General features: G+C 41.0%; 1 long non-coding RNA gene across 1 annotated transcript in view; it reads left to right on the forward strand.

The window, feature by feature from the left end:
- The window catches only part of LOC145580775 (uncharacterized), a 67,503-nt gene extending 40,195 nt beyond the window's left edge, over positions 1–27,308 (forward strand). Inside the window, exon 3 of the long non-coding RNA XR_014099594.1 lies at positions 27,012–27,308. This is a non-coding gene — a long non-coding RNA (uncharacterized LOC145580775). The remainder of the gene's footprint in view (positions 1–27,011) is intronic.
- Positions 27,309–27,560: the final 252 nt, after the last annotated feature.

Below are 27,560 nucleotides of genomic sequence, written 5' to 3' on the forward strand. Positions count from 1 at the left end.
GAACAAGACCAAAGAAGAAGTGGTGGACATTATTGAGGACGTGGTGACGTACTATAGAGATTGTCAAGATGGGGAGAGAGACTCTTCAATCAAGCAATATTCATTGTACTCGGTGGACCATCTAAATGCGATCAACAACCTTTCCTCCCAAATGACAAACTTGGGAAAGGAGATGACCGCAATCAAAGCCAAGTTGGAGAGCACTTCTTCTTCTTCCCAAGCTTCGAATCTTCCCTTCCAATTTAACGGGAGAGGTACTCCTTCTAACTCTCAACCCCCTCCCTCTTCACATAATATGCCTATGGGTAGTTTGTTTTGTGATGCATGTGGATCGTATGATAATGACTCTAGTAATTGTCCTAATGAATGTGTTGATGAGTTTGATAACAATGAGAGTGAGCATGTGAATTATGTGTCAAATAATAATGCTCAAAGGTTTGATAATCAAAGAGGTCAATGGAATAGGAATTACCAAAACCAAGGCAATTTTGACAACTATAATCAAGGTGGTGGTTATAGAATCCAAGGGAACCAAGGTTCTCGTGGTAGCTATAATAACCAAGGTTATAGTGGCCAAAATCAAAGCCAAAATTATGGTAATCAAAACCAAGGTTATGGAAATCACAACCAAGGTAGTGGTAACCATAATCAAGGTGGTGGTAACCATAATCAAGGTTATGGTCAAAATCAAAATAGGGGTACTTGGAACAACCAAGGGAAGGACAATTTTCAAAATAATGCTCAAAGAGGTCCCCCACCCGGATTTGTTCCAAGGACTCAAGGAGAAAATTCCTATTCACAACCTTCTTCACCTAGGACCAATTTGGAATAAATAATTGAGAATCAAACCAAGTTGTTGAACACATACATGGCCGTTAGTGATAAGAAGTTCAATGAAATGATGACCCACAATAAAATGCTTGAAAACCAAATTTCTCAACTTGCTAATGCATTGAAAGATCATGCAAGCCCTTCTTCTTTACCTTCCCAATGTCTTGATCCCAAGAAACACGTGAACGCTATTGTTACAAGGAGTGGTAAGGTTCTTGAGGAGAGATTGCCTAGGAAGGGTGAGGATAAGGAGATTCTTAAGAAAGCCTTGGTTGAGAATGAGGGGGATAGGGCATCATTGGATGAGGTTGTGGTTGAGACACCTAGAGAGGTGAGAGTAGAGAAAGAAATTGTGAAACCCAAGCTCCCTTACCCACAAAAATTCATGAGACACAAATTGGATGAACAATTTGGGAGATTCATTGATATGCTAAAACAACTTCATCTTTCTCTACCTTTTACCGATGTGATCAACCAAATGCCAAATTATGCCAAATTCCTCAAGGAAATTTTGAGCGGGAAAAGGACTTGTGAGGTTGTGGAGACTATCAACTTGACCGAAAATTGTAGTGCTATCATCATGAATAAAATGCCACCCAAATTGAAAGACCCCGGAAACTTCTCCATTCCTTGTGCCATTAACAAGATGCAAATTGATAATGCCTTATGTGACTTGGGAGCTAGTGTGAGAATAATACCATATTCAGTTTATCAAAGGCTTGAACTAGGGGAACTCTTACCTTCTAACATTACCTTGCAATTAGCCGATAGGTCAATCAAGTTCCCAAAAGGTAAGGTATAAGATGTTCCATTGAGGGTTGGGAAGTTTGTGTTCCCGGTGGATTTTATTGTGCTTGAAATGGATGAAGATGCTACCATTCCAATAATTTTAGGTAGACCCTTTCTTGCTACCTCGGGTGCTATGATTGATGTGAGGAGTGCAAAGATTTCCCTTAAGGTAGGAGATGAGGTCATTGAATTTGATTTGAATGAAAGCATGAAGTATCCATCTTCTTCTCTAGAAAATTTCATGATGATTGATTCACTTGATCATGTTGTGTCTTCCATGCATGAGAACTTGTTCACCTCTAACGATGCTCTTGAGAATGTTTTGTTGAACAAGGACAAAGTAGGTACACCATGCAAGGAAGTGGCATTCTATGAAGAATTGCTTAATGGAATCATGGAGGAAGTGGATGAGCAAATGTGCTTGAAAATCTCAAGCCAAGAAGCTTTGCAAGCGGCCACATCAAAGGAAGGTAATGGTGTTCCTATGGTAGAGCTCAAACCTCTACCATCACACCTTAGGTATGAGTTCTTGGGCCCTCATTCCACTTACCCCGTGATAGTTAGTGCATCCTTGAGCGTGAGCCAAGCTCAAGCGTTATGTGGTGTTTTGAGAAAGCACCAAGGTGCTTTGGGATACACAATTGATGATCTTAAAGGTATAAGCCCCGCCTTGTGCCAACACCACATAACACTTGAGGAAGGCACTCTTCCTTCTATCGAACGACAAAGAAAACTACATCCCCAAATGGGAGAGGTAGTTAAGAAGGAGATCACCAAGCTATTAGATGCAGGAATCATATTCCCCATCTCTAGCTCAAGGTGGGTCTCCCCCGTGCATGTTGTTCCAAAGAAGGGGGGCATGACCGTGGTTGAGAATGAGAAGGGTGAGCTCATTCCAACTAGTACGGTCATGGGTTGGCGGATGTGTATAGACTATAGACGTCTAAACACATCCACCAAGAAGGATCACTTCCCTCTTCCATTTATTGATCAAATGCTTGAAAGACTAACAAGGCACAAGTTTTATTGTTTCCTCGATGGATATTCGGGATTCTTCCAAATCCCCATCCACCCCGATGATCAAGAGAAAACTACCTTCACATGTCCTTATGGGACCTTTGCCTATCGAAGAATGCCCTTTGGGTTATGCAATGCACCCGCTACATTCCAAAGGTGCATGATGAGTATTTTCGGGGATATGTTGGAGGAGGAAATGGAGGTCTTCATGGATGAATTTTCGGTTGGGGGTGTCTCATTTGAGGAGTGCCTTGTGAACCTTGAGAAGTGTTTGGAAAGATGTGTTAAGGTCAATCTTGTTTTGAATTGGGAGAAATGCCACTTCATGGTGGAGGAAGGTATAGTGCTTGGGCATAAGATTTCAAATAGAGGCATTGAGGTGGATAAGGCAAAAATAGAAGTGATTGAGAAACTTCCACCTCCGGTGAATGTCAAGGGTGTGAGATCGTTCCTTGGTCATGCGGGTTTCTATAGAAGATTCATCAAGGATTTTTCACTTATTGCTAAGCCCCTAAATGACCTTCTTCAAAAGGATGTTGAGTTCATTTTTTATGACAAATGCTTGAAGGCATTTGATAGATTGAAGAAGGCCCTAATCTCCACTCCTATTGTTCAAGCCCCAAGGTGGGATCTTCCTTTTGAATTGATGTGTGATGCAAGTGATTGGGCTATTGGAGGTGTTTTGGGACAACGTGTAGACAAGAAGCTTCATGTGATTTACTATATGTCCAAGACACTCAATGGGGCTCAAAAGAACTACACAACAACGGAAAAGGAATTTTTAGCAATTGCGCACTCTTTTGAGAAATTCCGTTGTTACTTGTTGGGGTCCAAGACCATAGTCTTCACGGATCACGCGGCCCTCAAGTATCTATTTGCCAAGAAAGAGTCCAAGCCTAGGTTGATTCGATGGGTGCTTGAATTACAAACTTTTGAGATTGAGATTAGGGACGAGAAGGGTGCGGAGAATGTTGTGGCGGACCATCTTTCTCGCCTTGAGGGTGATCACATTCATGATGATGGTTCACCAATTGAGGATAGAATGCTTGATGACTTCTTATATGCCATAGAGGTGAAGGAACTCCCATGGTATGTCGACTTGGTGAATTTTCTAGCATGTGGGGAGTTTCCACCCTCTTTCTCAAAGAACCAAAGGAAGAAAATCAAAAGGGAGGCAAGACATTACTTGTGGGATGATCCCATCCTATACAAACGAGGGGTTGATGGCTTACTTAGGCGTTGTGTTCCAAATGAAGAGGTGCCTAGTGTTTTAAGGATGTGCCACTCGGACCCTAGTGGTGGGCATATGGGTGTTTCCAAGACCGCTACCAAGGTTCTTCAATGTGTTTTGTGGTGGCCGCATCTCTTCAAGGACTCATGGGGCTTTGTGAAGTCATGTGACCGATGTCAAAGGGTTGGGAATATCTCCAAGAGGAATGAGATGCCTCAACAGCCCATTCTTGAGTTAGAGGTGTTCGATGTTTGGGGGATTGACTTCATGGGACCATTCCCATCTTCATATGGTAATTAATTCATACTTGTGGTTGTGGACTATGTTTCTAAATGGGTTGAGGCCATTGCCTTCCCTACTAATGACCACAAAGTAGTGTTGAAGTTGTTCAACAAAATCATCTTCCCAAGGTTTGGCGTGCCTAAGGCTGTGATAAGCGATAACGGATCTCATTTTGTTCACAACGCCTTCCAAAAGATGTTGAGGAAACATGGAGTGCATCAACGGTTCAGCCTTCCATATCATCCTCAATCGAGTGGCCAAGTCGAGGTCTCCAACCGTCAAATAAAGCTCATTCTTGAGAAGACGGTTGCAAGGAATAGAAAGGATTAGTCGGAAAAGTTAGATGATGCTCTTTGGGCTTATAGGACGGCTTTCAAGACGCCTATTGGTACCACTCCATATCGCCTTGTCTATGGCAAATCGTGCCATCTCCCGGTAGAGCTTGAACATCGTGCCTTGTGGGCCATCAAGAAGATAAATTTTGACTTAGCTAGTGCGGGGGAGAAGAGGTGGTTGGATCTTCATGAGTTAGAGGAACTTCGACTTGATGCTTACGATTGTGCTAGCACCTACAAAGCTCGCTCCAAGGAGGTTCATGACAAGTTGATCGAGAAAAAGGAGTTTTGTGTAGGTGACAAAGTCCTCCTCTATAATTCAAGGATGAAGTTGTTCCCCGGAAAGCTCATGTCAAGATGGAGTGGACCATTCTTGGTGAAGGATGTTTTTTATAATGGTGCCGTGGAGATTTCTCCTTTGAACTCCTCATCTTCATTCAAAGTTAATGGTCATCGGCTCAAGAAGTACTATGATGGAGTGTTTATTGGACTTGTTCACAAAATGATTCTTTTTAAGCCACCTTGAGATGGTGGTGCACGTTGAGCTAACGACGTTAACCAAAAGCGCTTACGGGAGGCAACCCGGATTCTCATCTAATTTCTCTTTCCTTTCTTTTCTTTTATTTTTCCTTGATTGGTTTTTTATTTTATTTTGAGTTGGTTTTGTGTTTGTTTTGTGGGTCGCCTATTATCATCACTAGTTGGAAAGAAGGGGTTTGAAGAAGAGTTTAGAGTGCAGGGGAGAGGGCTCCCCGAGGGCTTGGAGAGACCTCGGGGGCCTCCTCACCTCTTTGAAGCAAAATTGAAATATCATTCCAGGGACTTCCCGCGGTTGCCCCTGTTGTGGTTTGGTGAGTCCGACTCACCGCGGAAACAAACCCAAAAACAAGACCGCACTCGCAATAAATAAAACCATAAACATAATTAAATTAATCACAAGATTAAGATAAGCTAATTACCTTTGACGCGTGCTTCGCTCCAAAATGAGCTCTTACTTGAAAGCTTCAAGTCCCGCTCACACGGAGACCTCCAACGAAGTCCACCCACACCAACAGAACCGACTAGGTCCAATGTCTTGGGGTTAGCAAGACCCGACCAATAAAACCCGAGTAATTATATTGAGTTCAAAGGTTTTCACTAATTGTGATGCCTTTTCCAACTCTTACTCAAGTATCATTCCCAATGCCCATACTTGGGTATTTATAGGAAATGATGGGAGTATCATTTACTCTCCCATCAATGTGGGATAGTATGATTTTTCCATTTTATTTTAAAGCTAAAATAAAATTAATAATCAAGCTAGTAATAAATCAACAAGTGGCAAGCTCATGTGAGTGGTTAGGTGAGGACCACTTGGAGAAGGGGGGGACCAAACTTGCTCCCCACTCCCTCTCCCATAACCGGCCACCTCACTCGACACACACTCAAGGACCACAAGCCACATGGCACCCACCCTTGGGCACCAAGGCAGCCAAGGTGGGATGCCATGTGCTGCTGTCCGTGGCAGCCACGCCCAGCAAGCCCAGCAGGCCCAGCACTCGCATGCGGGCTGCCAGGCGCTGTTGGCCAGCAAGCCCAGCATGCTTGTGCGGGCTGCTGCTGGCCTTGTGCCTTGGCCAGTGCTGCTAGGCAGCAAGCAATGGCCTAGCCATGTCGCTGCTAGCTGTGGCGAGCTGGCGCGCCTAGCGTGCTAGCTGCTGCAGCTTGTTGCGGCATGGCTTGCTAGCCATTGTGCGCACAAGGCTGCGCCTAGCATCCTAGCACGCACTAGGCAGCGCCTAGCCTTGCGATGCTAGCATGGGTGCGCTAGCACGCACCAGCCAGCCTAGGCTCGGCTTGGTGCGCATGCTAGCCACCATGCTAGGCCATACGTCCTTAGCAGTCGGTTTGCTTGGGCATTCCGATGCTAGGGGTATTTTGGTCTTTTGTTGATTTATTACTATTTCTCGTCTCGTCTTTCACTATTTTTCGACTCGAATTCCGACACTCGGTTTCGACGCTCTAAGCTCGAATTTCCGACGTCTAAATAAATATTACTCGGTCGACTCATTAATTCCTTCCGAATTAATTCGTCGGTTTGGTTTGTTGAATGCTTGGGTGTGACCCGAAGGGTTCAGTCAAGATTAAGCTGTAATATTAATTATTCATTAATATTACTGATCGGAAGCGGCCTCCACCCAGGCATTCCGATCACTTGACCTCACTAAATATATTAGCTTTCTAATAATTCTGAACCCACTAACGGAATAGTACACTTGTTCGAAGGACACCATTCCTTTCAATCTCCCACTTGTCCTTCCGAACAAGTGCGCATTTTATGTACAGCCTTATTCCTATGTCGCTTAATGTCTCTTCATGAACTATAAGGTAAGATTTATTTTGTCATCCTTATTACGTCCAGAAGTGTTTCCCGATCCCGAGTCCGACTGTCAATAAACAGATGATTTCCAAAATCCATCCGAGCACGGCCATGCATTTTACAGTCTCGCTCTACGAGAGGCCTTGTATACAACAAAGACATCTTCCCTATTTTAGTAGGGGGACATTCCCAGTCTTGTAATGTAGCTCCTCTTACTGAGAGGACCTAGTCGCCCGAGTGTTGCCGTTATAATCCCCTATTACGGCAGACGTTTGACAACATCAAAGCGAACTAGTACTCAAACAAGAGAATTCACAATAGTCATAGTCGAGAAAATACGTTCCGATAGCCATAATGAGAAGTATACTTATGACAAATTTTTTTAATTTCTTAAAGTATTCTCATAGGTCGATCCAGTATGGTTCTAAACCAATACCTGTGCAAATGATTTATGACAATCATGTCCTTGTAGCACATGAAACGGTGTTATAAATCAAACTACACACTAATCTCAATCGGTCATTAATCGTCCATCGTTTAAATGACCTTGATTAGGGATAATTTTCGATTATAATATTCAATGTTCACTTAATAGGTGTTTCCTTACCAAGACTGGTCTTGATACCCTATTTTGAATATTCTCATAATCGAATGGACTCATTATTTAATCCTAAACCATAATTAAATAGCATAACGAAGTAATAAAATATTGCATGAAATTTTATATTACTCCAAAACTTGAATGGTTTTCCTTAGCGTCTTACATTAATTTTTCTCAAAATTAACTAAAACACTAAACAAGGAAATCAAAGCCAGTCTCCTACATGCTTGATTCCCATTGCCTCAACGTGCTTGTTGTGCTTCACTTGAGGCAAAGGTTTAGTAAGTGGATCGGCTACATTGTCATCCGTTCCAACTTTGCAAATTCTGATTTCACCCTCTGATTTCCATTCTCGAATCATGTGAAATCGCCGCTTGACATGTTTGACCTTCTGATGTTCCCTAGGCTCTCTGGCCTGAGCAATAGCTCCATTATTGTCACAATAGAGGGCTATTGGACCCTTTATAGAGGGTACAACATCAAGTTCACCAACGAAATTACGAATCCAAACAGCCTCCTTAGCTGCTTCAGCAGCTGCTAAGTATTCGGCTTCAGTTGTAGAATCTGCAGTTGTACTCTTCTTTGCGCTCTTCCAACTAAACGCCCCTCCATTTAGACAGAACACATATCCAGATCGCGATTTGAAATCGTCTCTGTCTGTCTGGAAGCTTGCGTCGGTATAACCTTCCACAACTAAATCCTCTGCACCACCATACACTAGGAATTTATCCTTGTTCCTTTTCAGGTACTTTAGGATATTTTTGGCCGCAGTCCAATGCGCCTCTCCTGGGTCTGATTGGTAACGGCTCGTAGCACTCAAGGCATACGATACATCTGGCCTAGTACATATCATGGCATACATGATCGATCCAATAAGCGAAGCATATGGAATCTGATTCATTCTTACCCGCTCATCAAGTGTCTGTGGACACTGCTTCTTGCTTAGGGTTATGCCATGTGACATTGGCAGGTGACCTCTCTTGGCCTCCTCCATGCCAAATCGAGCAAGTACCTTATCAATATAAGTACTCTGACTCAATCCAATCATCCTTTTTGATCTATCCCTATAGATCTTGATTCCTAGTATGTACTGAGCCTCTCCCAAGTCTTTCATTGAGAAGCACTTTCCAAGCCAGTCCTTTACAGACTCTAACAACGGAATGTTGTTTCCAATGAGCAATATGTCATCGACATATAAGACTAGGAAGGCGATGTCACTCCCACTAACCTTCTTGTAAACACAAGATTCATCTAGATTCTTGATAAAACCAAACTTACTGATGGCTTCATCGAATCGCAGATTCCAACTTCTGCTTGCTTGCTTTAATCTATAAATGGACTTCTTAAGCTTACAAACTTTCCTAGCATTGTTTTGGTCGACAAAACCTTCAGGTTGTGTCATATACACAGTTTCTTCCAAATAACCATTAAGGAAGGCGGTTTTGACGTCCATCTGCCATATTTCATAATTATAATATGCAGCAATCGCTAGGAGGATCCGAACGGATTTAAGCATTGCGACTGGTGAAAAGGTTTCATCGTAATCAATACCATGAAATTGTCTGTAACCTTTTGCCACCAATCTAGCTTTGTAAATGAATACATTTCCATCTTTGTCAGTTTTCAACTTGAAAATCCACTTACATCCGATAGGTGTATAACCTTCAGGTAAGTTAACCAAGTCCCAGACTTGATTTTCAAACATGGAATCCATTTCAGATCTCATGGCCTCTTGCCATTTAGCAGAGTCGGTGCTTGCCATCGCTTGCTTATAGGTTGCCGGTTCATCTCCATCCATAATCAGGATGTCCTGATTCTCGGTTAATACTAAACCAAGATATCTATCAGGTTGAGATCTCGGCCTCTAAGACCTACGTAGGGTAATGGATTGAGCATTTGCATTGTCGGTTCGACTTTGCACATTTTGATCATTTTGACTTGCGTCAACAGATGCTGTTTGAGCACTTTGACTGTCATTATGATTTTGTTGCTCATCCTCACGAACTTCGTCGAGTTCGATTTTCCTCCCACTTGTCATTTTGGAAAGGTGCTCCTTCTCCAAAAAGACACCATCGCGAGCAACAAACACTTTGTTCTCCGATTTGTTGTAGAAGTAATACCCTTTGGTTTCTTTTGGGTAGCCCACAAAGTAAACCTTGTCAGATTTGGGATGAAGTTTGTCAGAAATCAATTTCTTGACATATGCTTCGCATCCCCATATCTTTAGAAAAGATAACCTGGGAGGTTTCTTCGTCCATAATTCATATGGAGTCTTTTCTACAGCTTTTGATGGAGCACGGTTCAGTGTTAGTGCCACAGTTAGAAGTGCGTGTCCCCAGAAAGAGATAGGAAGATCACTAAGACCCATTGTTGATCGTACCATGTCTAACAAGGTCCGATTTCTCCTTTCGGATACTCCGTTCCATTGAGGAGTTCTTGGAGGTGTCAATTCTGAAAGTATACCCTTTTCTTTCATATGGTCATCGAATTCTTGGCTCAAGTATTCACCACCTCGATCTGATCGAAGGGCTTTGATTTTCTTGCCAAGCTGATTTTCAACTTCACTCTGAAATTCTTTGAACTTTTCAAATGATTCAGATTTATGCGACATGAGGTAGACATAGCCATATCTACTATAGTCGTCTGTGAAGGTGATGAAATATCGATGTCCATTTCTTGTGGTTGAGCTCATTGGTCCACATACATCGGTATGTATAAGACCCAATAAGTCACTTGCCCTTTCTCCCAACTTGGAGAATGGCTGTTTAATCATCTTGCCTAATAGACATCCCTCGCAATTCTCAAACGATTCTAAATCGAAAGAGTCAAGAACACCTTCTTGTAGAAGTTTCTTGATGCGTTTGATGTTAATGTAGCCAAGACGACAATGCCACAAGTAAGTCTGATTTGACTCTATGGTCTTAGCTCTTTTGGTATCATTATTCACATTATAAACTTGTTTGTCTAAAGAAAGCACATAAAGGCCATTTTCAGAATGTGCAATACCATATAAAACATTATCGAGATAAAACGAACATTCTTTGTCCTTTACTCGAAATTCAAAACCTTTGGCGTCCAACGCCGAAATTGAAATAATGTTTTTGGTAATGTTAGGAACATAATAAACATTACCGAGTTCCAAAACTAGCCCGGTGGGCAAAGACAAACTGAGAGTTCCTACGGATACGGCACCAATTCTGGCTCCATTGCCGACCCGGAGTTCAATCTCTCCCTTCTCTAGCCTTCTAGCGTTCCTTAGTTCCTGAGAATTGGAACAAAGGTGTGAGCCACATCCGGTATCTAATACCCATGATGTTAAGCTAGTGAAGTTAAAGTCAATAACGAATATACCTGATTCAGAAGCAACGGTTCCGTTCTTCTTATCTTCCTTGAACTTGAGGCAATCTCTCTTCCAATGTCCCTTCTTATTACAGTAGAAACATTCGGAATCAGATTTAGAAGACGCTACCTTCTTATCCTTGGTAGCTTTAGACTTAGGCGGAAAAGTTTTCTTCTTAACTTTCCCCTTAAAGCCTTTCTTCTTCTTACCCGAAAATTTGAACGGCTTGCCCTTTTTAATCATGAGCATATCATGCTTCCCCTCATCCTTGAGCGTTTTCTCAGCTTGCTTCAACATACCATGAAGCTCAGTGAGTGTTTTATCCATGTTGTGCATATTATAGTTCATCTTGAACTGATCATAGCCTTTGTGCAGCGAGTGGAGAATGATGTCAATTGCCATCTCGGTTGAATACCTCGCATCAAGCCTTCCCATGTTTTCAAACAATCTAATCATTTTGAGTACATGTGGGCTGACTGGCTCTCCTTTCTTGAGCTTGCTCTCAAGGATCTGCCTGTGGGTTTCAAACCTTTCAGTTCGGGCCTGCTCTTGGAACATATTCTACAATTCAGAAATGATCTCAAAAGCCGTCTCTTTTTCAAAGAAAGTCTTTTGAAGCTCAGGAGACATTGTGGCCAACATGATGCATTTGACATCTCGATTGGCACTTTGCCATCGATTTAGGGCAGCTTGAGTCACCTCCTCATTGGGAGCTTCGGGAATTTCCTCATCAAGGACATATTCCTTTTGCTCTTGCATGAGAACAATTCGCAAGTTCCTTTGCCAATCAAAAAAATTTGGCCCACTCAGCTTCTCCTTGTCGAGAATTGAGCGTAACGAGAATTGGTTGTTTGAGTTATTTGAAGACATGATTCTACAATTGAAAGAATTTGAAATGAAAAACCATTCATTATACTTAAATAAGATTGAATTCATGCATTTTAATCAAACTTATTTAAAATGTCTTATTCACACATTAAAGATTGTCCCCATTTTAGGTGAGAATAAGTCGATTCCAAGATCCAAAGAAACAAAGAGTGGTTAAGCATGCTTTGGCTTGTCTTAACACTCAATCTCCTAAGGTAAGCAACGCTTTGCTAATGGCTCCAAGCCACTCTTGGTTGAATAAATCGTCGCATCCAATGCTCTCTAAACAATTTATTCACTTTGCCACGACATGTTAGGACTCCATCACTCATATCGTTGAGTATAACCAAAACCACCTTGCATACCCGGTATGCCTTACGTTCCTTGGAGAAGTAATGATGCCTCGCTTTGGCGTAGCCCACCACTACCCTCGTTCGGTTGGTAAGTGTGTTTTGGAATGGCAAGTTTTACTCAATATTTTAGGGACCTAGGGTTTCTATGTTGGTTGATTTAAGTGAACTTAATTAATCATCTCAACATTCGAAATCCTAAACATGCATCTAACATATAATTCATATATATATAAACATAAATATATATCGAAAACATAAATAGAGATGCATTTGGCAACTAGCATGACCCCTTGAGATCTTCAAGTCTTCAAAAGGTCTTCATTTGCAACTTCATGGCTTTGTCTTCTAAGAACCCCGTCTTCAAGACTTGACCAAAATATTACAATTGCTAGTATCTACGATTAGGACTAATCTAAATATTAAGGTACAAAAATACTCAACGGTTCGCATACCGTATTTAGATTTACAAAAATACATCACGGATCACAGTCCGTATTTTCTATCCTAATCGGGCCCCACTAGCTTCCATTTCATAAAACCTGTGAGAGAATTTACATCCCATTCATCCATTCACTATATGTGAATGGCCCATGCATCTTACAACGATAAACAAGTAACAATGCATAAAACGCGCGAGAACTAGTAACTAATCTAGGTGGTTAATCCAATTAACACGCCTAATTAAACTAGTCAAAGTTGTTTTAACCGGTTATGGTAATAACTTAGAGACGCTCCCACTAAATTCCGCATCCAACTTAACTAATCCAATTAATTAAGTCGGTGAACCCAAATATTTGCCAAAATTAATTTTGCAAATGTCGCTCAAAACCCGAGGCCTAGCCTCCAAAAATTTTAATTAAATAAACAAAATAATTAAATTAATTAAAACGACAATTTAAGCAAAATACGTATTCCAAAATGTCTAAGTGCCTAGCACTAAGACTTGGAGTCCAAAAATTATCTTTACTTACATATTAAGCAACGCTAAAATTAACTTTAAAATAGCATCGCCTTAATAACCCGGGGTTATTGTGCCAATTATGGGATTGTACGTACCGTACAACAAGCACGTAGTATGCCCATGCGCACCCCCGCAACACCAAGCATGCATGTGGACTGCTTGTGCTCGCATGCGCTACGCCCAGCCCAGCCAAGCGTAGCAGCACGCACAGCGCGCACAACATTATGCTGCTACTGCGCCATGCTGCTGCTTGCTGCTGGCTGGCGCGCTATGCTGCTGGCAGCGAGCAGCAGCCCACGCTCTTCCTCGCACACACAGACGCACAGCACCACGCACCTAAGAACGAAGCGCCCAGCAGCCTCGGCAGCCACATATGGGTTGCGTGAGCAGCCCAGCTGGCCGAGAGCTAGCTCGGGGCTCTTAGGCCTCGTGTTGCGTGCTAATGTTTTGAAAATTATCGATTTTGTGTGTGACATTATAAATCAATTCTAAATTAATTTTAGAATCAATTTTGAGGAAAAATGAAAAATTACAAGTCCAACTTAAATAATTCATCCAAAAGCAATTAACCAAATTTATTTCCAAGAACCATTCTTTAATAAAATTGGTTTAACTTGGTGTAATAAAATGAATTAGGGCAATTCTCACTATTAATTTAATCAATTTAAATTAATCTTGAGATTTTGACAAAATAAAAGGGAGTTGGAAAAATGAACATAAGTTCAATAAAGACTCCAACTTTAATACTTGTGACTTCATGAAAAATTATATCTTCCAATATGAAGATAAACCAATTTCAATCACAAGTTTTAAACTTTATGATTCCAATCAACTAAAAAATGATTAAATCAACAAAGTTTAACCAAAATTCATGGAATTTAGTAACTCAAAGTTTCAATCACTTATCATAAAAAAAGATTGAATCTTTAGTACTTGGAAGCAACAAAGAATAACAATTTCACACTTAATGCAATCAATTTGCAATTATGTGAAAAATAAAACCAAACTTTCAAGCACCAATTACTACCAAGTAATCATGCTTAAAGTGGTCTAAAATTGCATATAAATAAAGGAAAGAACCAAATACATAACCACCATAAATATGCAATCAATTTTCAAGGTTAGAAAGACTTAAAATTTTTCGTCAAAATGAAAAATCCCTCGAAAAATGCATTTCTGGTCGTTTTTTGGCTAAAAACCGAGTCCTAAAAGGGTAAAACCATTTCCAAAACGCCTTTTCCACCCAAAATTCACTATTTTTGGGTCGATATCTGGGTTCAGGAGCTGAAGACAGCTCTAATACGAGGTAAAAATTGGAAAAACGAGTTACTAATCTAATTAGCAACTTAAAACCAGAAAAATTAAGCCATAAAAACACCTTGAAAATATTATGATTTTAAAAATAAACGAGCGAGGCTCTGATACCACTGTTGTGGTTTGGTGAGTCTGATTCACCGCGGAAACAAACCCAAAAACAAGACCGCACTCGCAATAAATAAAACCATAAACATAATTAAATTAATCACAAGATTAAGATAAGCTAATTACCTTTGACGCGTGCTTCGCTCCAAAATGAGCTCTTACTTGAAAGCTTCAAGTCCCGCTCACACGGAGACCTCCAACGAAGTCCACCCGCACCAACAAAACCGACTAGGTCCAATGTCTTGGGGTTAGCAAGACCCGACCAATAAAACCCGAGTAATTATATTGAGTTCAAAGGTTTTCACTAATTGTGATGCCTTTTCCAACTCTTACTCAAGCATCATTCCCAATGCCCATACTTGGGTATTTATAGGAAATGATGGGAGTATCATTTACTCTCCCATCAATGTGGGATAGTATGATTTTTCCATTTTATTTTAAAGCTAAAATAAAATTAATAAACAAGCTAGTAATAAATCAACAAGTGGCAAGCTCATGTGAGTGGTTAGGTGAGGACCACTTGGAGAAGGGGGGGACCAAACTTGCTCCCCACTCCCTCTCCCATAACCGGCCACCTCACTCCACACACACTCAAGGACCACAAGCCACACGGCACCCACCCTTGGGCACCAAGGCAGCCAAGGTGGGCTGCCATGTGCTGCTGTCCGTGGCAGCCACGCCCAGCAAGCCCAGCAGGCCCAGCACTCGCATGCGGGCTGCCAAGCGCTGCTGGCCAGCAAGCCCAGCATGCTTGTGCGGGCTGCTGCTGGCCTTGTGCCTTGGCCAGCGCTGCTAGGCAGCAAGCAATGGCCTAGCCATGCTGCTGCTAGCTGTGGCGAGCTGGCGCGCCTAGCGTGCTAGCTGCTGCAGCTTGTTGCGACATGGCTTGCTAGCCATTGCGCGCACAAGGCTGCGCCTAGCATGCTAGCACGCACTAGGCAGCGCCTAGCCTTGCGATGCTAGCATGGGTGCGCTAGCACGCACCAGCCAGCCTAGGCTCGGCTTGGTGCGCATGCTAGCCACCATGCTAGGCCATACGCCCTTAGCACTCGGTTTGCTTGGGCATTCCGATGCTAGGGGTATTTTGGTCTTTTGTTGATTTATTACTATTTCTCGTCTCGTCTTTCACTATTTTTCGACTCGACTTTCGACGCTCGGTTTCGACGCTCTAAGCTCGAATTTCCGACGTGTAAATAAATATTACTCGGTCGACTCATTAATTCCTTCCGAATTAATTCGTCGGTTCGGTTTGTTGAATGCTTGGGTGTGACCCGAAGGGTTCAGTCACGATTAAGCTGTAATATTAATTATTTATTAATATTACTGATCGGAAGCGGCCTCCACCCAGGCATTCCGATCACTTGACCTCACTGAATATATTAGCTTTCTAATAATTCTGAACCCACTAACAGAATAGTACACTTGTTCGAAGGACACCATTCCTTTCAGCCCCGCGGTCTCTCCGCGGGCGCGCGAAGTTTTGGAGAGACCTCGGAAGATTTGGAGAGGGCGCGGCCCTCATATCAAGCAAAATTGAATTCCATTCCAGGGACTTCCCGCGGTTGCCCCGCGGTCTCTCCGCGGGCGCGGGAGGTTTTGGAGAGGGCGCGTCATGTTTGGAGAGGGTGCGGCCTAAATTCAAGCAAATTTGGAACTCCATTCCAGGGACTTCCCGCGGTTCCCCCGCGGTCTCTCCGCGGGCGCGGGAGGTTTTGGAGATGGCGCGTCATGTTTGGAGAGGGCGCGGCCTAAATTCAAGCAAATTTGGAACTCCATTCCAGGGACTTCCCGCGGTTGCCCCGCGGTCTCTCCGCGGGCGCGGGAGGTTTTGGAGAGGGCGCGGCAAATCTGGAGAGGGCGCGGCCCCCGTCAGGTATAAAAATTCTAAAAATTCCAGGAGATCCCCGCGGTCTCTCCGCGAGCGCGGGAGATTTTCCGCGGGCGCGGCATATTCAGAAGAGGGCGCGGCGATCTGGGTTTATTACCCGGGCGCGCCCCTCTTCTCTCTCTCTCCTCTCTTATTTTCTCATTTTCTCCTTATTTTTCCCCTTTCTCTCTCTACCTCCTCTCAAACCCTAACCCCAAAACATCAATTTCTCACAAATTTCTTCAACTTTTGCCCAAATTTTTCACAAATTCTTCCATATTCCTCCATTTTCATCACTCCTACTCTTCTTTCTCGTGCTTTTTCGGGAAATTTTGGGTCTTTGAAGTGCTTTGAGTTTAATTTGAGTCTCCAATCTTGGTATACTTCTAACCTTTGTAATATTTTTGTCAATTTCAATTGATTTCTTTACATTGTTTGTTTACCTTGATTTTGAGCATGATTTTTGTGTTTTATGGTTGATTTATGGGAAATTTAGTATATTTGGGTGATTGTTACTTTTTCTTGTTGATTCATGATTATATTGATGAATGATTGTTGATATTGTTGTTTGTTGTTGGATTTTGGTTGTTGTGTTGATTGGAACAGGTACCTTGTAGTTTGTGGTGGTTTGGTTGGATTTGTAAGGAGGTTTGTGAGTAATTTTTTGTGGAAGTTGTTTTGTTTGAGGGAGTTTGTTGTGTTCTTGTGAATTGTGTGAATTTTGTTAAAATGGATTTGATAAGAAGAGTCAAAAGTAGCAAGAAGCGCTCAAACCAATCCCCCGGCCAATCTTCTCAAGGCCAATCCTCAAACCCTCAACCCCAACCGCATTCCACAACTCAAGATGATGCTCCTCCTCCTCCTCTACCCCCTCTCAAATTTTGGAACCGGTCTAAACAAACCCCCATCTATAACAAAATGAAAGACCGGAAGTTTAGACCCTCCCGCCATTACTTTCGTGAGGATATGGCCAAGCTAGGAATTGAAAATGACCTTGACATCCTTCTAGATAACCTAAGCTTGGGTGAGTTTCTAAAGTCGGCCCCTAGAACCTATTTGGAGCCTTCCATTGAGTTTTTCTCCACATTTGAGTTCAATAAGGTGGGGGAAACCGATTTTATTATTTCCTTCCAACTCTTCAATGTCAAACACACCATGAACCTAGCCGAGTTCAATGTAGCCCTTGGTTTCAACCCCAATGGTGATATCTTCGAGCCCCTTATCTCCCTAGTCCAAACTGAGTATAATAAGGTTTCTTGGTGGAAAAACATAGCCAAAAAGAGGGAGTTTGATTCGAAGAAGTCCCTTGCTAGTGAGATTATCCATCCGGCCCTTAGGATCCTTCATAGAATTCTTGGGTATTCGGTCTTTAATAAGAAAGATTTGGGGAAGTTATCTCGGGAGGAGATTATGGTGTTATGGATGGCTACCAAGCCGGAGTTAGGGTCAAGGATTAATTTTGGCTATATCTTCATGAATTGTTGTAAGGAGATAATGCATGGGGTCAAAACGGGGGAAATTCATTGTGGGGGCATGGTGACACGTCTTGTGTCGTATTTCAAGCAAGAGGGGTTCTTGAAGTCTTGCACTCCGGTTGGAAGGATTGAAGACGTGTGGATTAGTTTGAAGCAAGTTAACACTTTGCGTTTCATAACTAGCACTAGGAGAACTGGCGCTTACTCTTGGCTAGTGAGAAATACCCACCATTGCCTACTCCCTAACCCGGCCGCCACCTCCATCCTTTGTGAGGCTAGAAACATTTGGATGGTCCCTAGGGACAATGGGAGGATTGATGATGAGATGGAGGAGGATGATGAGATTGATGGGGGTGATGGGAATGATGAGGAAGAGGAGGAAGGAGGAGGATAAGGATATGATGAAGAGCAACAACAACCGCCACTACAACAACAACATGAGCATTTTCATGATGATGCTCAAAGAAGAAGAAGAGAAAGAAGACAACAACGACAACAACAACAACAAGGTTTCCAAGGAGATGCTTATCTCCGAGAGATGGAGGCCATGAGAGACAACATGGAGCGCATGCAATTGAGCATGCAAGGTATGTACTCGGACCACCAAACTTTGTCTTATCAAACTAGCGCCTTGTATGACGCTAGTGTGCGTAGGGGGGAGGTCACACCTCCGGTCAACTACCCTTATGTGCCGCCCTAACAAGGGCCAGTACCTTCATGGGGTGGTGACAACCTCCCTACGTACCCATATTGGCCCGGGGTTGAGGACCCCGATGTGCCAAGGCGTGACTTCCCACCTTATGATTATAGGGTCTCGGGGGGGAGTGATTATCGGGGTGATCTCGCACACTACTATGTTCACCTCCATCACCCCGAGCCCCTTGTTCAGCGTGAGCCCTATGACCAATTGACCCGATCCCAACTTAACCTATTCACGGGTCACTATGGATTTCCTCCCGGCTACACCGGAGGTTGGGATACGGGTGATGACGGTGCCGGCCCTTGTGGCCAATAGTCCCCTTATGCATGTTTGTTTCCCTTTTTGTTCTCCCCCTTCCCTATTTTGCATGTTTGTAGGCATCGCAGTCGATGCCTTCATTTTGTGAGGGGGGAGGGTCAAAAAGGATGTTTTATGTTGGTTTGGGGAGGCACCTGGGGCTCGGTGGGAAGTCTTTGATAAGGGTTTTGGTGGATTTTTGCTAATGGTCTCGTTGGTCTATTGCTTGTTGTTGTTTTGTTTCATTTCTTGATGTTTTTGGGAGTTTCTTGAGAAGAAAAAAAATAAATAAAAATTTTGATGATGATGGTTTCTCTAGGTTTTTGTATATAGTTTGTGTCTAAGTGTTTTATCGTTTGCTTTTGTTTGGAAGTTACTAACAATTTCATTTTGTATATATAATTTTTTTTTCTTTACCTCACCTTGCTCGTAGCCTATGCTTTGGATTGCGGAACCTTTTGGAGAAGCACGTTCCTACTCCTTGGGTACTCTAATTTAGCACGGATGCTTGGTGAGGCCTTTCTTATTTTACCTCTTTATTTTCATTTCTTCATTTTCTTGGTTGCTTAGATTAGGATTAGATTTAGGAGAAGTTGAACGGTTCGAGGATGTATGAATTTAACACCTAGTGTGTTTGGGGTCTTTGGCGATGTGGCCATTAGACCGCTTGTATGTCGATTGGGATAAACGTGTTATGATTGCATCTTTGCCCTTTTCCTCTTTCCCTTTCTTGTCCTTGTCTAAGTTTTCCATCTTCTTCTTCTCTTTTCTTTCCTTTTCTTTTAATCTTGTTTGTGTGCATAACTTTTTGAGGCTTTATTTTCACTCTTTTTTTTTTTTTTTTTTTTTTGAAAATTGGACTTGTATGCAATGGACTTTTGCTTTTGAATAATAGTCTTCTTAGGTAATAATAGTATGCACGGTTTGAGATTACGTTTGGTTGATTCTAGGATAAAGCATGCTAAGATAGTTGTCTAGAACTAGGGGGATCATGAAACCGGATTCTACTCGTTTGTGGCATGTTGGTAGTTGCTCCCTATCTTTGATTTGACAACCTTAGTGAGTTTTTGCTACAACCATGTGAGATTTATATTTGTTCAAGCTTTCATCATACTCTTGCATGAGCGGCATGGATCCTTGATTTTCGCAAACCTAATCTAGAATCTTAGCGTATGATTCCTAAGACCGTGACTGAACTACCTAGGGAGGACAAAGGCAACTTTTCGGGGAGGTATTTTTCTTTTTCTAGGATAGTCCCTTTTTGTTTACTTTTTTTTTGGTTTGGGAAACATTTGCCTACTTGTTACCCCTTTGAACCTTTTTCCCTCTTTTCAAGCCGCATAATTAGATATCTTGAGCCTTTTGTTTTGTTCTCCTTCTTTTTGGTTTTTGTGAAGCAAGGGTCAATGTTTGGTGATTGTGGTCTATGAAGTTGGTGTTTGGTTCGAATTGGTACACATAATTGAGTTGTTTATATTTGGTAAATAATGGCAAATGCTTATGTAAAAGCCGTCCTTAGTAAAAGAGGCAAGGATGTTAATAAATGCATATTTGAAAAAAGTCGTCCGCGTTGAAAAAGGCAAGGACTAATGCTTTTAAGGAGTTCAAGAAAATACAAAAAAATTTATAAATGAAAAAAAAGAGAAGAAAAACCATAAAAATTCAAGTGTCTTTCTCCTCTCTATGCATTGAGGACAATGTTTCTTTTAGCTTGGGGGGGAAAGAACTTGCGCTTTTTGTTCTAATGATTGTAGATTGTTGCTTTGAATAATCTTGGGGGTGTTAATACGTTTTTGTTTGGTGATTACTTAAGTTTGGTGTTGAGATTTGGCCGGTCTTTGCTTCACAATTTAGGATAACCACCAAATTTTAAATTTTAGCCTACCTTAACCCTTCTTGCCTTACGTTACAACCTTGGGGAAGACCTTTGGACCTAGGATTTGAGTCTTTCATCGGTGGAGGGAATCATAGGTTGTAGACTAAGGAAAGAAGATGCGAAATCAAGATGTCGAGTAGCCCAAAATGTTGATCTTTTTCCGGTTCCTTCGCGGAATCTATGAGATGCTCACTAAGGGGAGACATGAGATTAGTAGGGGGAACGCGGTAAGACCGTTTGGGATGAAAGTGGAATGTGATAACTAGTTCCTATGCTTAGCATATTTATGTTTCAATCAACCTTAGGTATCTTATAACGTGCATACCATAATTCACTTTAGAAAGGTTGTTATTCATTTGAATTATAGTCTCTTTGTAAAGTCCATTTCGTAAAGATTTTGTTTCCTTTTTCCTCTTTCTTTTCCTTTTCTGGTTTGCCTCTTGGGGGTTTGGTGGAGAGTTATGGGTAAACTCTTAGGATACCCTTACGAGAGCATCACTCGTCCTCTAGGGCGATCTAGGGGTTTAAATGGCTTGTTGTAGCTAAAAACAACCGTGATTCCTACGACAGTGAGTCTTAGTGTAAATTCTCGCCCCTCTTTTTCTTTTTGCTTCGAATAAGCCCTTCTTATTCCTTTTTAGCCTTTGTTTTGCTCGGGAAGAGCAAAAGTCTAGCTTGGGGAAATTTGATGAGTGTCATTTATGGCACTCATAGGGTAGTCTTTTAAGGTTATTTCTTTCCCTTTTTCATGCTTTCTTCTCTTATTTTTGGTCCTTTTTCCTTTGGTTTCTCTTTCTTCTCTTTTCTTTATGGTTCTCGTGTTTTCCTCGTGTTTTCCTTTTATTTGGCTCTTTTTCCTTTTATTTCCTTTCTTTGTTCGCTTGTGTAGGTATTTGGAGAATCACCTTTGCAAAGGAATCAAGTTGGGGCCCTAATGATCAAGTAAGGAAGAAGCATTTGGCTTAGAGAGGCCTTGGAGAGGCCTCGGAGAGGTCTCCAAGGTATTTCCAGCAGGCCGCGGACGTGGGTCAGTGGAGTCGCGGGCGCGGGCTCAAGAAGAGAAAATTGCAAGATTTTGGCAGGAGCTTCCCGCGGTTGCCCCGCGGGCTCTCCGCGGGCGCGGGAAATCTGGAGAGGGCACTCCATCTCAGAGAGAACGCGGCCCCCTGATTGAGTTTTGGGAGCAGGGGATAAGCCGCGGGCGCGGCATCTTTGGCCGCGGGCGCGGGTTTATCTTCCCGCTGGCGCGGGTGCTGCCCAGAAAGCCCGCGGAGGGTTCCGTACCCATTTCTCCGCGGCCGCGAATTCATCGAGAGAGACCGCGGGATTTGCCGGTTTCTTCTTTACCTATAAATAGAATTGTAATTCCTTTTTGAAACCAACTTTTTGATAATATTTCATTAGCTTAGTTTTAGAGAGAGAATTTAGAGAGAAGTTCTTGGTTTTTGATTTGTAACTCAACATTTGATCAATCAAGTTTGGATTTCTTCATTTTCAATCATCAATATTAGTGAGAATCTCTTCCTTCTTTCATCTTTTACTTACTTGCTATTTGATTTTTGCTTGTTGCTTGTTTTTCTTTGGATTTGAATTTGATATTGTTGAATATTTTGATTTCTCTTAGATTTTGATATAGAATGAAGATTAATGCAATTTCTAGTTATTTGTTCTTAAATTTCACCATGATTAGTGAGTAGATTAGTTGCTAGGGAAAGGGGGAAGCATGTTTGATTAATGAAATTGCTAGTTGATGCTCTTTGATTGATTGATTTGTTGCAATTAAATTGGTTGACATAGTTTTGCATGTGATTGATTAGACTAGGAGTGATCAACCTATAAGATTAATCTAGATTGCATTGCAACTCTTAATGACATGAACAATTGAATTGAAAGTTGCTCTAATTGATTGGGTTTGCTTGTGATTCTTCTTGATTTGCCTTTCATAGTGACACCTAGATTGGCCTATAGGAGATAGCATTTGAACTCTCTTGATTGCTACTATTGTTTGTCCATTGCAATACTTAAATTAATTGATTGAGCTCTAAACTAGCATTATCATTGAACTTGCATGTGGAACCCATATCCCTAGTGTTTAGACCTTTGTTTTACTTGATTAGACTTGTTTTAGTTTACCATAGTGCCAACCATAATCTCAACTCCATCTTCGAGGTAGCTTGACTTAGACTCTAGTTTTCATCATTGCATTCCCTAGGGATCGACCCTTAACTTGCCATATATTCATATAAGGTTGGTTAGGTGTTTACAAGTTTAGTTTGACTTGGGGGAAGGGTAGATAACGACATACATTTTCCTCTTGCCAACCATTCATGAGTGTATTGGGTGAAAGTGATGTGAGTTTGAAGAAAACTTACATAGATCGGGAAAATAGATGAAAAGAGCTTTAATTTGCAACGAATTTGAGTGAATTCGGTTGAGAAACAAGCAAGAACCGAGCAATTAAAGTTTTCGGATTTTTTTCGAGCATTTTCGCGACGAGCAAACAGCAAAATGAAGAAGAAAGGGGTATTTAAGGAAATCCCCGTACTGACGCCAAGCCCTAAGCATTGGCGTCAAAAATTAGGCTTGGCACCTGGCACCAATCTCAGCGCCTGACGCTAAGGCTAATTGTGTGGCGCTGATAGCTTTTCAGCGGCGCTAGAACACCCAGACACTTGGTGAGGTTGTTCTACCTTTCTGCAACATATTTTTGGGTTCCTTGGTACGCCAGTTAGCCCCTCTAAGAAATTTGACATGATTTAGTAATCGGCTTGATTACATAAAGTGATTGACCTGATGAAAGATCGTCTCACTTAGCTTAAAGTGCCTAAGCATTGGCTCGAAAGCAAAAGGCACCGACATAATGGTTTATTCGCAAAAGGCACCGATATACAGGTTCAAAGCAGCAGAAGCACCGACGTACAGGCATAGCGGAAGCAAAGTTCAGGCGAACTTTTAAAGATCATCAGATGGAGGTCTTCAGTAATTTCCTTAGGAAAATTATCGCATCAAATAAGGATGACTTCAAGTGAGGATATCTTCGACGACATTCCCTAGCTTGCGGAGAGTTGTCACAAACAACTGGAGGTAATTTCAGGCGAAGTTGTCTTCGATCATGTTCCCTTAGGCATGGAAGATGGTCATAATGCGGATGGAGATTATTTCAAGAGAAATAATCTTCGATAGTATTCCCTTGGATGTGGAATATTATCAATGCGGATGGAGATTATTTCAAGAGAAATAATCTTCGATAGTATTCCCTTGGACGTGGAATATTATCAATGCGGGTGAGGATTGTTTCGAGAGAAATAATCTTCGATAGTATTCCCTTGGACGTGGAATATTATCATAGCGGAGGAGAATCGTTTCATGCAAAACAATCTTCTATATTTGGAAGCAGTTACAGGCGTAGCGGTTTTCAAGCGGGATGGCATTCTCTAGCTTGCAGGAGGTCATCAAAACGGTAAAGCGACAACAGCAATCGGTTACTTTCAGAGACGTGTGCTCGACGGTGCAAGATACGCGTTTCTTAACTCTTTTATCTGTTTAAGTAACGCTAGTTTTGCAGGTATCGGCGTTACAAGAATGATTTAGGATCACATAACGTTCTGAGTCATTCTCCGTCCCTATCGATACTTTGACTTTTGTTTTCGAAACTTGCGTTTCTCCAAACTCAGTCAAAGTGGGGGCTTCTGTAGACACCCATTTGTGTCTCCCCAAAACCAAACCCAGTGATGAGTACCTTTCATGTCGAATCATAATCGAATGAAGCGAAAGTGTGGAAGGTTTAGTGTTGCGGATAGTTTTAATTTCTTTTCTCTTCTCTCTGTTTTTGAAAACTTATTTTTAAGAAAACAGCCAATCCAGTTTGGTTGGTCCATGATATGGGTCCAATAGTAGTGTAGTTGGATGGGGCTTGACAAGAGCTTTCCAACGATATATTATAAGCCCAATTCCGATGAATATTGAGGAAGTTATGGCCATTTTACTAAACTGGGCCCGGTTTGAGCCTTATATGCGGCCCAATGATCTAGGGGAGGGCCTAATATAGATTTATAATTCCTAATGCAATTAGGAATGGTTTTAGTCTTCTATATTCTTCTAGAAGGTTCTTTTCATTCCTAATTCAATTAGCATTGATAAATTGACTTCTTGTTGACTTTTCAGAGTTTTAATCAAAAGCAAATAGCATTTTCGAGGAAATTATATGATTTTATCCTCCAGTACGGCAAACTTATCTGATTTTCAAAAACGCGTTAAAACCAGGCTTGGCGCCTGACTCCAGGCATTGGCTCCTGGAACCAGGTCTGGCGCCTGGCGCCAGTGTTGGTGCCTAGCGCCAGTTAGCCAGGGCTTGCGCCAACTCTGTTTTTTGTGCGTCAGACTCTGTTTTGTATATTTTATCTTTTTGGCTGATTTTCTCTATAAATAACGTATTAAAAACTCCGTTTTCATTCACCAATTCTCACGTATTATCACCTACAACCAGTTTTCATTCGCAATTATTAATTCTCTAATTCTTTCTTAATTCATTCATCTCTTTCTCTAAGCTTTGTTTTTCATACAAAATTTCGCATTCACAAGACCTAGAAACACCTATCCATATTCGAAGTTGCCTTCGCCCTAGACGTGAAAGGTTTAATTTCTGAGGGTTTGGTCCCAAATCTCTCTTTCAATTATTTAATTTAATTGTTTTGATTATTATTTTCCTTAAAGTTACTAACGTGTGTATTTTGTTATTAGAAAGAGGTACGAGGCATCAAAGTAAGTGCTTTAATTGGTTTTAATTGATATTATGATGTAGAAATCATGTTTAAATTGTTATTATGATATTCCTAGTATCATGTCTAGGGTAATTTTAATATTAAATATGATTCTTATGATGCGTCCTATGTTCTTCCTAATATTTATGATTGTTAGTATCATGTTAGGGCTAAAGATTTTATTTTTATTGCTTAGTGACATGCTAGGGTTTGTTATTAATCTTGTTAGTATCATGCCTAGGATCTTTTTATTATGCTTTAATGTTGATATGATTATTTTAATTATGATTTATGATTTTATGATTATAATTGTTATAATTTATGATGATTATGATTATTGTTATTGTTATGATTATTATGTTGCTTGATGATATTTATTATTTGTTGCTTGATCACACCTTTTTATGCATGATTAAAGGGAATCAATACTTGTAATCACGCTTAATAAGATATTTAATAATCTTGTTTAGGGTTAATATGATTATAATTTCAAGTGATCGCCAATAATAGTTTATTTGTGCATTAATATTCAACCAACATAGATTAAACAGGTTTAGGGTTAATCCTATTGATTGCATGTTAGTCAGAAAGCGCACATGAATACGATCAGAATAAAGTAGAGGCCTATTATTAGGGCAGGTTCAATCTCTTTTAGGTTGGATTTGTACCTTCATCCCCGAACCCTTATTTGGTTCAAGACCTTATGGAGTTGACGATCTCTTGGATCGTTAAGGGGTGTAACCTTCACCCTGTGGACGGTTTACAAGTTCCTAAAACTTGTTGGCGACTCTTTTGCTCTATCTTCTTCCCTTTTGGACGCCACCGTACTTTAGTGTATGATCACAGTGGGGTTCAAGCTAGTGAGATTAAAGCTTGAAATATTCCCTACAGCTGTGCACCTGTCAAATTTAGTTTGAAATTCTAAATTTGATCCCTGGATAATAAGGTTAGGAAAGAGGAATAAAATTAGGAGATAGCTGTATTTCCCAACTCTGATTGTATAAAGGCAAAAGCTAAACTATACAAATAATATTTATGGGTGATTGTTTCATAATTTGGTGATTATTTGACCGTTGTGGGTGCTAAAATATGATTCTTGATATGATTTGTGGGATTAGATTTTGGTTTATGTGTTTATTTGTCTATGTTTCTGTAATGCTTTATTCACTAGGTTTTGTTTAATTTTTACTGGTTATTACTCTGAAATATTTCTGTTTTCATTATTTATGTTATAGCCCTCTCACATATTAACTTAATGGGAAATTATCAATGGTACACCCAAGGTTCGAGCGTTTATCAATGGTACATCTACTTAACTATTGTTTATCAGCGGTACACCCAAGGTTTCACACACTCATCTACAGTAAACCTAACGTTAAACAAACGTTAATTTTGGCTTTTTCGTTTTTTTTAACTTAAAAAACTCCCTCCTTTTTTTCCCTCTTGCTTTCCCTCCTTTTTTATAAACTAACCCACCCACCCACTCCAAGTGTATATATAGTTTTCCCCCCTCTTTTGCAATTTACTCTTCTCCTTCTCGAATTTCCCTTTTCACTTTGGTAGGTTTTGTGAATCAAATCAGTTAATTGCAACTGTGACCCCCTCAAGATATGCTGATATTAAATCTCAAGCTCTGTTTCAAACCCAGGAAGACCCTACTACAAGTGCAGGTTGTGTGAATTCTTCATGTGGGTTAAAGAGGAACAGATTGTTACTGACACAGCAGGTAGGGTTGCTAATACACCTGAAGCTACCGGTGTTCAACTTTTGAGGAGAGACTTCAATGAGTTCATGCACAAAACAAATGAATTTGCTGACTTTGTTCATTTTGGTGGTCAAAATTGTTATTGTTATGTATATGGTGTTATTATTAGTAGCTTTGAATTAATGTAATGATGTTGTAATCTTTTATTTTGATATCGATAAAGCTAAGTATGTTTTTTTATGGACTTCTAATTTTAAAATTGCTGAAATTCTTATTTAAACAATAACAAATGATGTGCAAATTCAAATGCATAGTTCAATACACAAAGGCAAACTATAATCAAATAGGCAAACTATTGTATTTTTATATATCTACCAAATAATTATATCCATCATTAAAATAATGAATCCAATTCATAGCAACAACCAAACAATACAATCTTAGGTACCTCTCAAAAACAAAGGTAGTAATATTGTTGAATTATTGTTTAGG

This window comes from Chenopodium album, chromosome 1 (genome assembly GCF_948465745.1).
Source record: "Chenopodium album chromosome 1, dcCheAlbu1.1, whole genome shotgun sequence".
In the NCBI taxonomy this organism is placed as follows: Eukaryota; Viridiplantae; Streptophyta; class Magnoliopsida; order Caryophyllales; family Amaranthaceae; genus Chenopodium; species Chenopodium album.